This window comes from Pteropus vampyrus, unplaced genomic scaffold, assembly GCF_000151845.1.
Source record: "Pteropus vampyrus isolate Shadow unplaced genomic scaffold, Pvam_2.0 Scaffold424, whole genome shotgun sequence".
Taxonomy (NCBI): domain Eukaryota; kingdom Metazoa; phylum Chordata; class Mammalia; order Chiroptera; family Pteropodidae; genus Pteropus; species Pteropus vampyrus.
In genome coordinates this window covers 629,832-640,624 of record NW_011889205.1, presented here as the reverse complement: position 1 = coordinate 640,624, position 10,793 = coordinate 629,832, and the positions used below count along the sequence as shown (strand labels likewise).

Below are 10,793 nucleotides of genomic sequence, written 5' to 3'. Positions count from 1 at the left end.
ATTCTAAAGTAACACTCCACGCAGTTTGCAGTGGAAACAAATGCCCTGGTCATCTTGACCTTGGACCTCACGTTCTATGGGAGGCTGACCAAGTGTGAAGGGAGGGAGGATAAGACCATAAATGGAATACAGAAAATCGTCAGCACAGAATGAGAAATCAGTCTACAGCCACGCCACCCTGAGCAAGCCCGATCCCGTCTGATCTCAGAAGCTAAGCAGGGTGGGCCCTGGTTAGTACTTGGATGGGAGACCACCGAGGAAGACCAGGTGCTGCAGGCGTAAATAATAAAAAATAAGGGATTGTAAGCTGACAAGGCCCTTGCAATCTGTGAGGTCGACCAAAGGTTGCCTCACCTAAAAAATAAAATGCCAAAAGAATGAGAAATCATAAGAATAAGTCAGTCTTAATGAAACTTCCTTTTTTTTTTGGTTTTCTGGAGTCAACTTTAAGATAAAGGTCTCTGATGGAGACCACTCGAGGGCTGAATACAACTAGCAGACAATTTCTTCGGGGTTGCGTGTTCCTCTGGAAAATAATCATGCATTTTAGTCACCTTTTCAATAGATAGAGAGATAGATCGGTTGACCTACAGATAGAGATAGTGGGTATAGATACTTTCTTAAGTAACCAAGTGGATAGGACACGTTTATAGTTATACCATGTTTTTTTTATACCATATAGCTGAGTATATGTCACAGACTCTAGAGGATTCGCTCGGCATCAGGTTATAGTTCTTGACTTCTAGTTTTGTAAATGTAGACACATCCCAGATTCCGAAGTTCATTTCTCCCTTTGTGCCGTGGTGGAATAGGACCAGGTGATTACCAAAAATCTCTCTCTCTCAATTCTGGACAAGTGTTCGTTCACTGTCCCATTAATTTATCAATTAATTGTTATCGATTATTAGTTGCAGGTATTTCTAAAACAACGGAGCGAAGTGTCATACATGAGAGTCGGGACGTCGATGGCAGAACCGAAGCACAGCTTGAGGACGTGCTCTGGACTCGGGACGTCACAGCAGACGTCACACGCTCCGTCATGCCCTTGGCCATGCAGGCTCTCTGAGCTTTTAAACACACGAGTGGCTAAGCAGTGGACCCAGCCACTGAGGCTTATGGGGAATATAATGGTGAAGACGAAATGGACACAGAGGGACGATGGTGCCACAGAAGGCACACAAAGGAACGCAGTGGAATTTACATCACGAAGGTTCCCAGAGCTCGGCAGCTAAAGCTGAATAGACGGCTCATCCAATTATTCTCTCCTTCACCTGTTCCATAATTATTTATCCCGGGAGAGGTCCTGGGCACCATGCCAGACATACATGTTAAACAAAACGAAACTGGTTTCTGCTGTCAGAGGTGCTCAGATTTTAGTGAGGGAGATGAACGCCAAGAACCGCGCCGCGTCTGAGATTTTATTCTGTTTACGAGCTAGAGCGGCCGGCCACAGTTTCGTGGATGCTGACGGAAGACCTGAGGCTCCCGGTCAGAGGAGAAAGGCTGTGACTCGTCGATAACGGCGTTTGCCTGCTTTTCTGAGGCCCAGTTTCTCCAGCCAGCAGCAACACACAGGCCGCCCACATACATCGGAATTATTGATAAACAATGGATAATTTTTACCGTGTGTTTCAGTTAGTGTATAGGACATACTTATACCACAAATATATTGTTAGCTGAAACTCAAATTTAACTGGGCACTGTATTTTTTTTTGTTTAGTAAAATTGGTACCTATAGGCCCACCTGACCTCCGCTCCCGTGAGAGGCCTCATCTCTCTGCCAAGGTTGTTCGCTCTACACGCACCTTTGTGAAGGTCAACGGGACCAAAGATGGTGAAAGACTGCTCAAGGTCGTGCAGAAATGTAAAGACCCATTAATACTATGCACTAATCAAACTAATACACGATACACAAGTCCAATCTGTGATAGGCCTGAAGGAATTTGAAGGGTATTATCAGAAAGTGGGCCTGTCAGATGCTAACGAAATATTCTTAGGTAACAAACCTCATGGACATTCCTCTAATGAGTTCCTGGGTAATTATTAAGTCGAGTCTCACAGGAGTAGCTCCTCCCGTCATAATAATTAATACACGTATTATTCCTGTTCTCCAATGGCAGAAATTACATTTATTTAGCTATATGTTTCCTAGCAAAATAGGGTTAAAATCTTGTTCCAAACATTCTTTCTCTTTAAAACATTCGATCGATTTGGCCATTTGATCACATGATTATGCTGGTCTTTCCTCTGAATGACTAATTTTATTATTGTCAGAGAAAACAGAGAATTCGATCACCATCCCAGCTCTCACCGGTGAGCTGGGTGCTGGGGACCAACCGGAAACTGTGCTGAAGCGGCCCACTTTGTTGTGACCTGTGGACTTTAAAAGTTGTCAACGGCACTACATTGAGTCGGCTTGCGAACAAATTCCTCGTCTTTAAAAAAAATGTGCCTGTACTATATGGTTCTATTTTGACCCTCTGCCAAAACATTTTCAATTATATAATTAGCACATCTACTGCATAACATACGAGTTTTTAAATCAGCTTGATTAATTCATGGTATTAATTTATATTAATGTTTAAATAATTCAAGTGCCAGTTATACATTTAAGAGATGACTATGCTTCTTGACGTCCATAGGGATCGTGTGTTACTTTTCTTTTATTTACCATGAACTCCCTTCTTTTGTGTGCTCTGCTACCAAATTGTGCCTAATTTTGATTCCCTCCCGCTTCCCACAGAAGGACAGGACAGAATTCAGAACCTCACATCGGAACCTGCTTTTCTGTACACAGTACACAGTGACATTTCCCCATTTTTCTTTAAAAACATAGACGCTTTCCTAATTTTTAAAACTGGATCTGTAGCGATCCCTTCAGTGTGGAAATTCGGAGCTTCTAAGGAGACTCGCAGATGCGCCCGGGACATTTTCCGGGGCGCGAGGCTCCAGCACAGCCCCATCTCCACGGGCTCTTTCTCAGTTTGGCTGAAGGCCGCGGATCAGGCCTGCTCGTCGTGAGAAGCCTCCCCGCTCCTCTCTGCTTCTGCTGCAGCCCTTTCTCCTCGTCGTCCTGTGCACCAAACGCTCCGCTGGCACCACAGCCAGTGAATCATTTCATAATTGCTGTCCGACACGGCCCGTCGGTGTCATCTGCTGGTGTGGACTTCATTGATTCACTCGTTCATTAATCCGCTCGCTCCACAAATGTTTGCTGGGCACCCGACAGGTGCCAGGGGATTTTCCAGACTAGAGAGATAAAAATCGTTATTTTTTTTATTGCTTTTAGCTTCTGGGACAAGGTCTTCCTATCTTTCCTTATCGCTCTTCGTCAGATTTCTTACGTGGCCGTCTCCCCTCGCTCTGCCCATCCGCGTTCCGCGATATCCATCCGTTCCTCCCAACGGTAGCAGATTCACAAACGACTTCCACATTCATGTCGCCGGCTCCTGGGCCACTGATACGCGTGTTCGAGCTCTCTCCACCTTCCCTTCAGAGCTGCACGATCTTCCCACAGTCTTGTAAATGTTTCCCAAAGCAAGTTTTTTATAGCTGGTGCTTCTGGGTTTTCGGGTTCTATTAAGTGTTTCACCAGATTCCAATTGCTCAAACTGCAAATACAGCAACGCTCCCCGCGCCCTGACCCCTCACCACCCAGCCGGGTCTATGGGTCAGCGGCCCACACCCGCATCCTTCCTTCGGGTCCCCTCCGTGTCCGTGGCCTTCCCTGCAGCCTCACCCCCAAACACCCCACTGCTGTCTTCTGCTAGGCCTCCCCTCGCCTAGCTCAGGTGTCTACCAAGGACACGTGGAACGTTACCATCCATTCTGGGGGGCCCTGGTTTTGTGGCTTTTTTCTCTTTGGGATTCTCTCCCCAAATTCCAGCTGCTTCTGTATCCCTGACCTTGGACTCTTGTGTCCTCTGTCCCTCTCAGACATTATGTCCCGGCCCTCAGGGAGAAAGTTGGGGTAGCCGGGGGCTCACTAGGGTGACCCTGGACTTGCACTGATTATACCAAAAATATCGTTCATGTATTTTTTTTAGCTTCTATAGTTAATTATAGCAGGATGAAAAGTCTGACTCTAGCTGCTCTGTTATGACCGGAACAGGAAGTGACAGATATTGCCCGCTTTTCTTAACTACTGTGACTTTATCTAAATAAAATGCATCTACTGATATTAGTAAACAGTAAAGAGTATCAATTAATGCATCTCTATGAAAAAGGAAGATGAGGTTCTATTACACCTCACCACGCATACAATTCTCCTCTCTCGTTGTTACATTGTAACTTTTCTACGGTCACGTTATTATTCTGTGGGCTGTCACTATAGTTCTTTCTTCGTCCAATGATTTTTCGTGGATGTAATAGTCTCGTGTTTTAACATTTGCCTTGTCCTCTGCATAGTTATGGCTCATTCACTTCCGAGTTTATAGGAAGCACAGAAAACTCTTCTTCGAATGGCTGTGCACATCCCTGTGTCTCTCACTTTCTGGGCAATGTTCCTTCTAGATCCCTCTTCCCCCGGCTCCCGCTCAGCCTACTGCCGTCCAAACATCTCTCCTTGTTACTTCCTCTCGCCTCGCTCCTCCACTGGGTGTCTTATTCCCCAGCTCCCTCCAAGTCTATCTTCCTGTCAGTCGACTCCATTTTCCAAAAGCTCAGTGAGAAAGGGTGTGCGGGGCAGAAATGTATGGAGCTCCTACACGTTCCAAACTTCCAGCGTCACTCTGGGTTGATAGTTTGGAAATCATAGGATTTTAAAGGATCGATTCATTGTCTTCGAGCTTCCGGGGCTGCTATCATGTTACCTGGCACCCATCTGATCGCTAGTTTATCCTAAGTGATCTATTTTATCTCTGGATCTGATGGAATTTTTTCCTAAAAATTCCTGATGTGTGCGTGTGTCTTTGGTGCGTATCTTTTTGCATTCATTGGGTACTCTTCCCATCTGATCATTGATTTCCTTCGGGTTTGGGAAATGTTCCTGTTACTGCCTTTTTTTTTTTTAATTTTCTATTTTAGTTCAAGGATATGAACTTCCAAATTCATCCTCCGACACTCCGATCTTCCTCACATAGTGGTCACCTCTTTACTTTTCAGTTCTTCTTCCCGGAATCTTTCATTGTACCTTCTAGTTCTACTAATAATTTTTAAAGGAATTTTTTCAAGTTCTTTTGAGTTCTGTTTCTTCTGAATTCTATTTTTTTCCTCTCTCTTTTTCTTTTAGAGTGTTTCTCTTTGGCATTACCACATACCATTAAATGTCTGAGGATCCTTATCTTTAGTATTAAAAGGGTCAGGTACTTGTAGAGCTAGTTGGAACCTCTGTTCTCATTGGGTTAAGAAACTGAGGTATGTTTAGGTTGATCTAGTCACTATGAAAACTCTACCTGCAAGTATCTGTGGATAGCTATTTTGACCTGGTCTGTTTCCTCAGAAAATAACTCATTTGTCTTCTCCTGAGGTCATAAGACTGGTCGTTAGCATCTAGGAACTCAGAGGTAGCAGAGAGAGGGAAGGGACTCTGCTCTCAGCCTCCAGACATTGCCATTACGATCTCACGTCTACACTCAAGTCTTTCTGATGTCGCTTATGCCAGAGTCTCTCCCCCAGATCTCTCCAGAAAATGCCCATGTAATTTAAGTGTTAATTTGTGACAAGTGACAGTCTCAGCATAAATGTCAGTAAGCCACAAAATGAACCAAAACAGCCAAATACACTTTTTCAATCCAGAAATGGTGGACACAGGAGTTCGCACATGCCATCGAGATCCCTTCTCTGCCCTTCACGCAAACATGTTCTTTCTTACAGGAAATGTGGCATCATGGCCACCGGAAATCAAAGACTCACATTTTATCGGATTAGAAATCCCCCAAAAAACAAACAAACAAACAAAAATCAAACAAATAAACAAAAAATCAAAAAACCTATTCTTTCTCCAAAGCTCTTGAAGTTCATAAAAACAGTAGTCTTCAGGCCTTGTGTCAGTCCTTGTCACTTTGCTTAGGGGGATGAAGTTTTCTGATAGGTCCAGAAGCATTTCCTGGCTCACCTGTGTGGTAAGGAATAGGGACACAGAGGAGAGAGAGTGCCACCAAAACCTATCTACATAACGTCTCAAACATATATCCTGCTCATATAAAGAAACCTTTATCGTGTGTGTGTATGAGAGCGTGTGTGTGTGTGTGTGTGTGTGTGTGTGTGTGTGTGTGTGTGTTCCCTCCGGGTACTAGGCATGCCTTAGTTCCACATGTCACTCCTTATGGCCCGGCAATCAGAGCCAACAGTACATCTAATGACTGCCCCGAGCACACCAGCATGCCCCAGAAAAGGAAGACGGGAGAGCCCCAATTAAAAACAAAACACAACAACAAAACAAAACCGCTAACTGTAAACTGCACAAAGAACGATCAACGCAGAGCACTCGCTCGCCACAAACGCCCAGGGCTTACAGTGCGAGGGGTCACAAGGGTTTGCTCCGTCCATCGACCTGGCTGTCCCCGGAACTGGTGCCCTGAAATGCGTCACTTGGGAGATTTCGTTTGCAAGGAACAGAAAATTCTACTCGGACTTAGTGAAAATAGACTATTTTCCCCCCTTTTGGCTAACTTAGGAAAAGCGAAAAATAGACACAGACACTATTCGATCACCTGCCCTGCTTGGCCTTCTGCAGGTCTGAGGCCACGGGGCCGGAGAGCGGGAGCTTTCCTGTCGTCACGGAAGATGGCCTGTGCCCGGCGCCCCCTCTGGACCCCCAGTGATCTGTGCCCTACGTCAGGGGTATTCGTCAGCGTTTTGTCACCGAGGGACAGCCCAGGAGAGACGGCGGGACCCCCCTTTCTGTCCCTTCGCCAAAACCTGGCTGCATCCTGGCTGTGCTTTCCAGTCTCCCTGGCTTTTCCTTCCGCTTCTGAGAAATGGTTTGTAACTTGTGCTACTACAAAGGACAAAACGAAAAGCGAACCGCATCATTATGTCTTGTGCTTTATTAAAAAAAAAAATAGACGTACACGAAATTAGAGAACTTTCAGCCCCTCGCCCGGGCCCCAGAACTCAACGCTCCGCCATGTTTTTCTCACCATTTCTTTTTTTTAGATTTCATTTTCTTCCTTTTTTGTTTTTATTTTTTTGGCTGAAGCAGTTTAAAGCAAATCGGAGAAATCACATTGTTTTATCTTTAGACACAGTAGTATGCGTGTCAAAGAACAAAAGTAAAATGTACACACTCGAACATTTATATTGAAAGTTAGTTTCTTAGTTGTTTATATTTACACACACACACACACACACACACACACACACACACCCAATCTGATAGTCTCTCTCTAAAAAAATGAAAATATTTATACCAATTACAAGTGATGTGATATCGATAGGGTCGGGTTGAAATCTATCCTCTTACAAGTTGTTTTCTATTTGTCCCATCTGTTCTTTTGCCCATTTTTCTCTTTTCTTGACTCTTTTTTGGATTAAATGGGTGCGTTTTATAATTTTATTGTGTCCACTCTCATGTTATTAATTATAGATATTTTAAGAGGATTTTTTGTGTTTAAATTATACATCTTATCGCAGTATTTTTTAAATATACCACTTTACCTGCCGTGTGAAAAACAAACATTATACTTTTACTTTATCCATTGTATCCTTATTGAGTTTATATCCTACATGTATTATACATCTCAGATATTTGTATTTCTATGTATAGTATAAATTTCAATGTGTTCACAATTATTGTTTTAGAAAACTCTTTTTTAAATGATGAAATAAAATATTCTTTTATATTTATCCTCATAGCTGAACATTCTATGTCTGACAAGGAGCATGCATTATAAATATATAGTTAAAAGCTCTTACAACTAAACAATTAAAACATAAAAAATAGAAACCGGTCAAAGGATGTGAATAAATATTTCTCTAAAGAAGATACACAAGTGGCCGGTAAGCACATGAAAAGATGCTTAGCATCACCAGAGAAATACAGGCCAAAACCATGAGATACAATGTCAATCACAGATGTGGAGAAATTTTACACCTTATGCATTGCTGGTGATGTAAAATTTTGCCACTTTTCTGAAAAGCAGTTTGGCGATTCCCCAAACCGTTAAACGTAGTGTTACAGTATTTCAGGAATTCCACTCCTAGTTACACATGTAAAAGAAATGAAAAGCATGTCCACATACAGAGCTGTACATATATGATCATAGCAGAGTTATTTGTAATAGACAAAAAGCGAAACAACCTATGTGTCCTTCAGCTGATGAATGGATGCATAGAATGTAGCATAATTTATCCTATGGAACAGTACTAGGCTAGAAAAAGAAATAACGTATATCATAGCACAGACAATGTGAAACTTGATTCCATTTATATGAAGTGGCCAGAATAGGCAAGTCTATAGAGCTAGGAAGTGAATTGGGGGCTGGCTGGCTCTGGGTTGTGGGGTGGGCTGGGGAGAGATGGGGCTTGACTGTTCATATAGATTTGGGGAGTGAGGATGATGAAAAGTTCTAAAATTGGATTATGGTTATAGTTGTACAGTTGTAAATAAACCGAAATGTAATTGTAAACAACGGATTGTGTACTTTAAATGGGTAAATTCTGTCACACAAATTATAAATTTTAAATAGAGCTGTTAAAAAGTAAGAGTCTATTTCATAATGGCACTTAGTAGTTGCAGAGAACTGAACAAGGAAGGAAGCAATTTGCGTAGCTGCTTTGCCTCCGCGTGACACGAATCTGCAATTATCCAGCTGGAAACAGAGACATCCTCATTGCCAGGGGTTCCCCTCAACGAGGTCGGCTTCACGTTCTGGTTTTGTGTTCTTACAGTTACCTCGATTAGACAGTCTTTGATGCAAAAGATAGAAACCCGAGTCAGCCTTGTCCAAAGACACGCGCAAGTCCACCTGCTCCTATAAGTGAAAACAACGACAACGTGACGAGAGACATGCACGGGGCTTGGGTCTGATCTCGTTGGGTCTCCGCCTCTCTCGCTGCCTCTCAAGGAGGCTCTGCTCCACGGGAAGCCACCGCCGCTGACCTCTGGCATGGGACACACTGAGAAGACCAATTTTTACCCAGATGCTCTGGTAAATAATTTCCTAGCAGAACTGAATATGGTCACTTATCCATTTCTCAATCAGAAATTTTAAAAGGAGGGACACAAAGATGGAAGAAAACATCTTTGTCAACTGCTGAAAGTTAGAAGTCCCAATTAATTACAATCCTCTGTACCCTAATAGCTTGGGATTAATTCAAAAGTAAGATACAAGAATTATAAAAACTAAAAACCAAATATCAGTTTAATTAAAATTACAGCTAATTGGAGAGCAAAGCTCAGATTTGTGGCCAAGCGGCTTTCATATTACTATGCTGAGGACAGGTGCCGGCTGAATGGGAAGTCATTTACATGGTAGAGGACGTTAAGTGTTTGGAAAACAGACCTTTCAGAGCAGCCCTTCTGCATCTCCAGCCCTGTCCCTCCTACCAGCCCATCTGTCTCTGGGGAGAAGTGAGAAAGGAAACAGAGAAAATTCAAAATCACTGTCCCTGAGTCTTTATCTTGCGATAAAGGGAGAAAGGTGAGAAGATTTGGAAAATTTTCTTCCATAGTATCCAGAACAGAAAGGAATAAGCACATTTCTGCAAAAGTTGGCCTAAGCTAAGGGACACACGGGCACAGATGCATGCATGCACACACGCACACACGCACACACGCCACTGTCATGCCTTCGTTCCTTCTGCACTGACAGACAGATATCGGGCACTCGGCTTTGCCTTATCCCTTTGAGTGGATGTTCTGGAAGAAATATCTAAACTGACACAAAGAGCTAATACCAAGTAAAGAGTGTTTATTAACGACATTGACGATGCTTTGATAGATGTTAAACCCATGCCACAGAATTTAATTTGGCTAAATCAAATAATCAAATAATGAGGTGACTAGTGTCACCGTAGCAAAAAAACAATAATGTTGGTTTAAATTGAATTATACAGTTTTCAGAATTAAAGACCAACTACGCCTCAGTAGTTTGGAAAAGTGATTAACTTGTAATGAATGCACAATTAAAGATCTCTTCTATTAAATAGTTTAAATGTCTTTAAAATTAAAATACATTTCCACTTAAGAAATTGCTATTTCTTTAAATATTATTAATTTTAAACTAGCCATTAATTTAAAATGAACAGTAAGCTAAAGATAGTATTGATTTATTGTTTTGATTATTTTGTCTTTTGATGTCTCAAATATTAATGTTGATATACTAACAACAGTGAGTTTCCCCATTCTGTAAGGCACATAAACTACAAAAGGACTATGAAAAATACATAAACAGGTAGGAAAAAATAAATCACAGGTGAGCCTCTCTCTGGAATATAAGTACATATATGTTGCATATATGTCCCAAATTAATATCAATAAAAAAATTTATGGATAAAATTTCTGTGATTTCACACTTTAAATGTTTAAATCGTAAATAGGCATACCTGTAAGTAATTAAGTAGTAGCATAAAGCCTGTTTTTATATAATTTTCATTGTGAAATCAATTCCATGTCGATTTTTCTAAAACCAGTGGTTGAAAGAGACATAGTTTCAATTCCACATCAAAATGTTTTTAATGTAAGATCAAGTCAAATGTATTAAATTTGAAAAACTACAAAAATGTTTAAAACGTGGCCTATAAATTTTTTTAAAAACCCTGAAATTTTGTCAAAACACCCATTGGTGACATATTGTTATGTTACATTAATAGACGACAAAAAAATTCTCCCATTCGCATTCAATTTATGT

At 41.8% G+C, this 10,793-nt stretch overlaps 1 pseudogene; it reads left to right on the top strand.

The window, feature by feature from the left end:
* The first annotated feature begins 160 nt into the window (after positions 1-160).
* On the top strand, positions 161-279 carry LOC111732096 (annotated as a pseudogene).
* Positions 280-10,793: the final 10,514 nt, after the last annotated feature.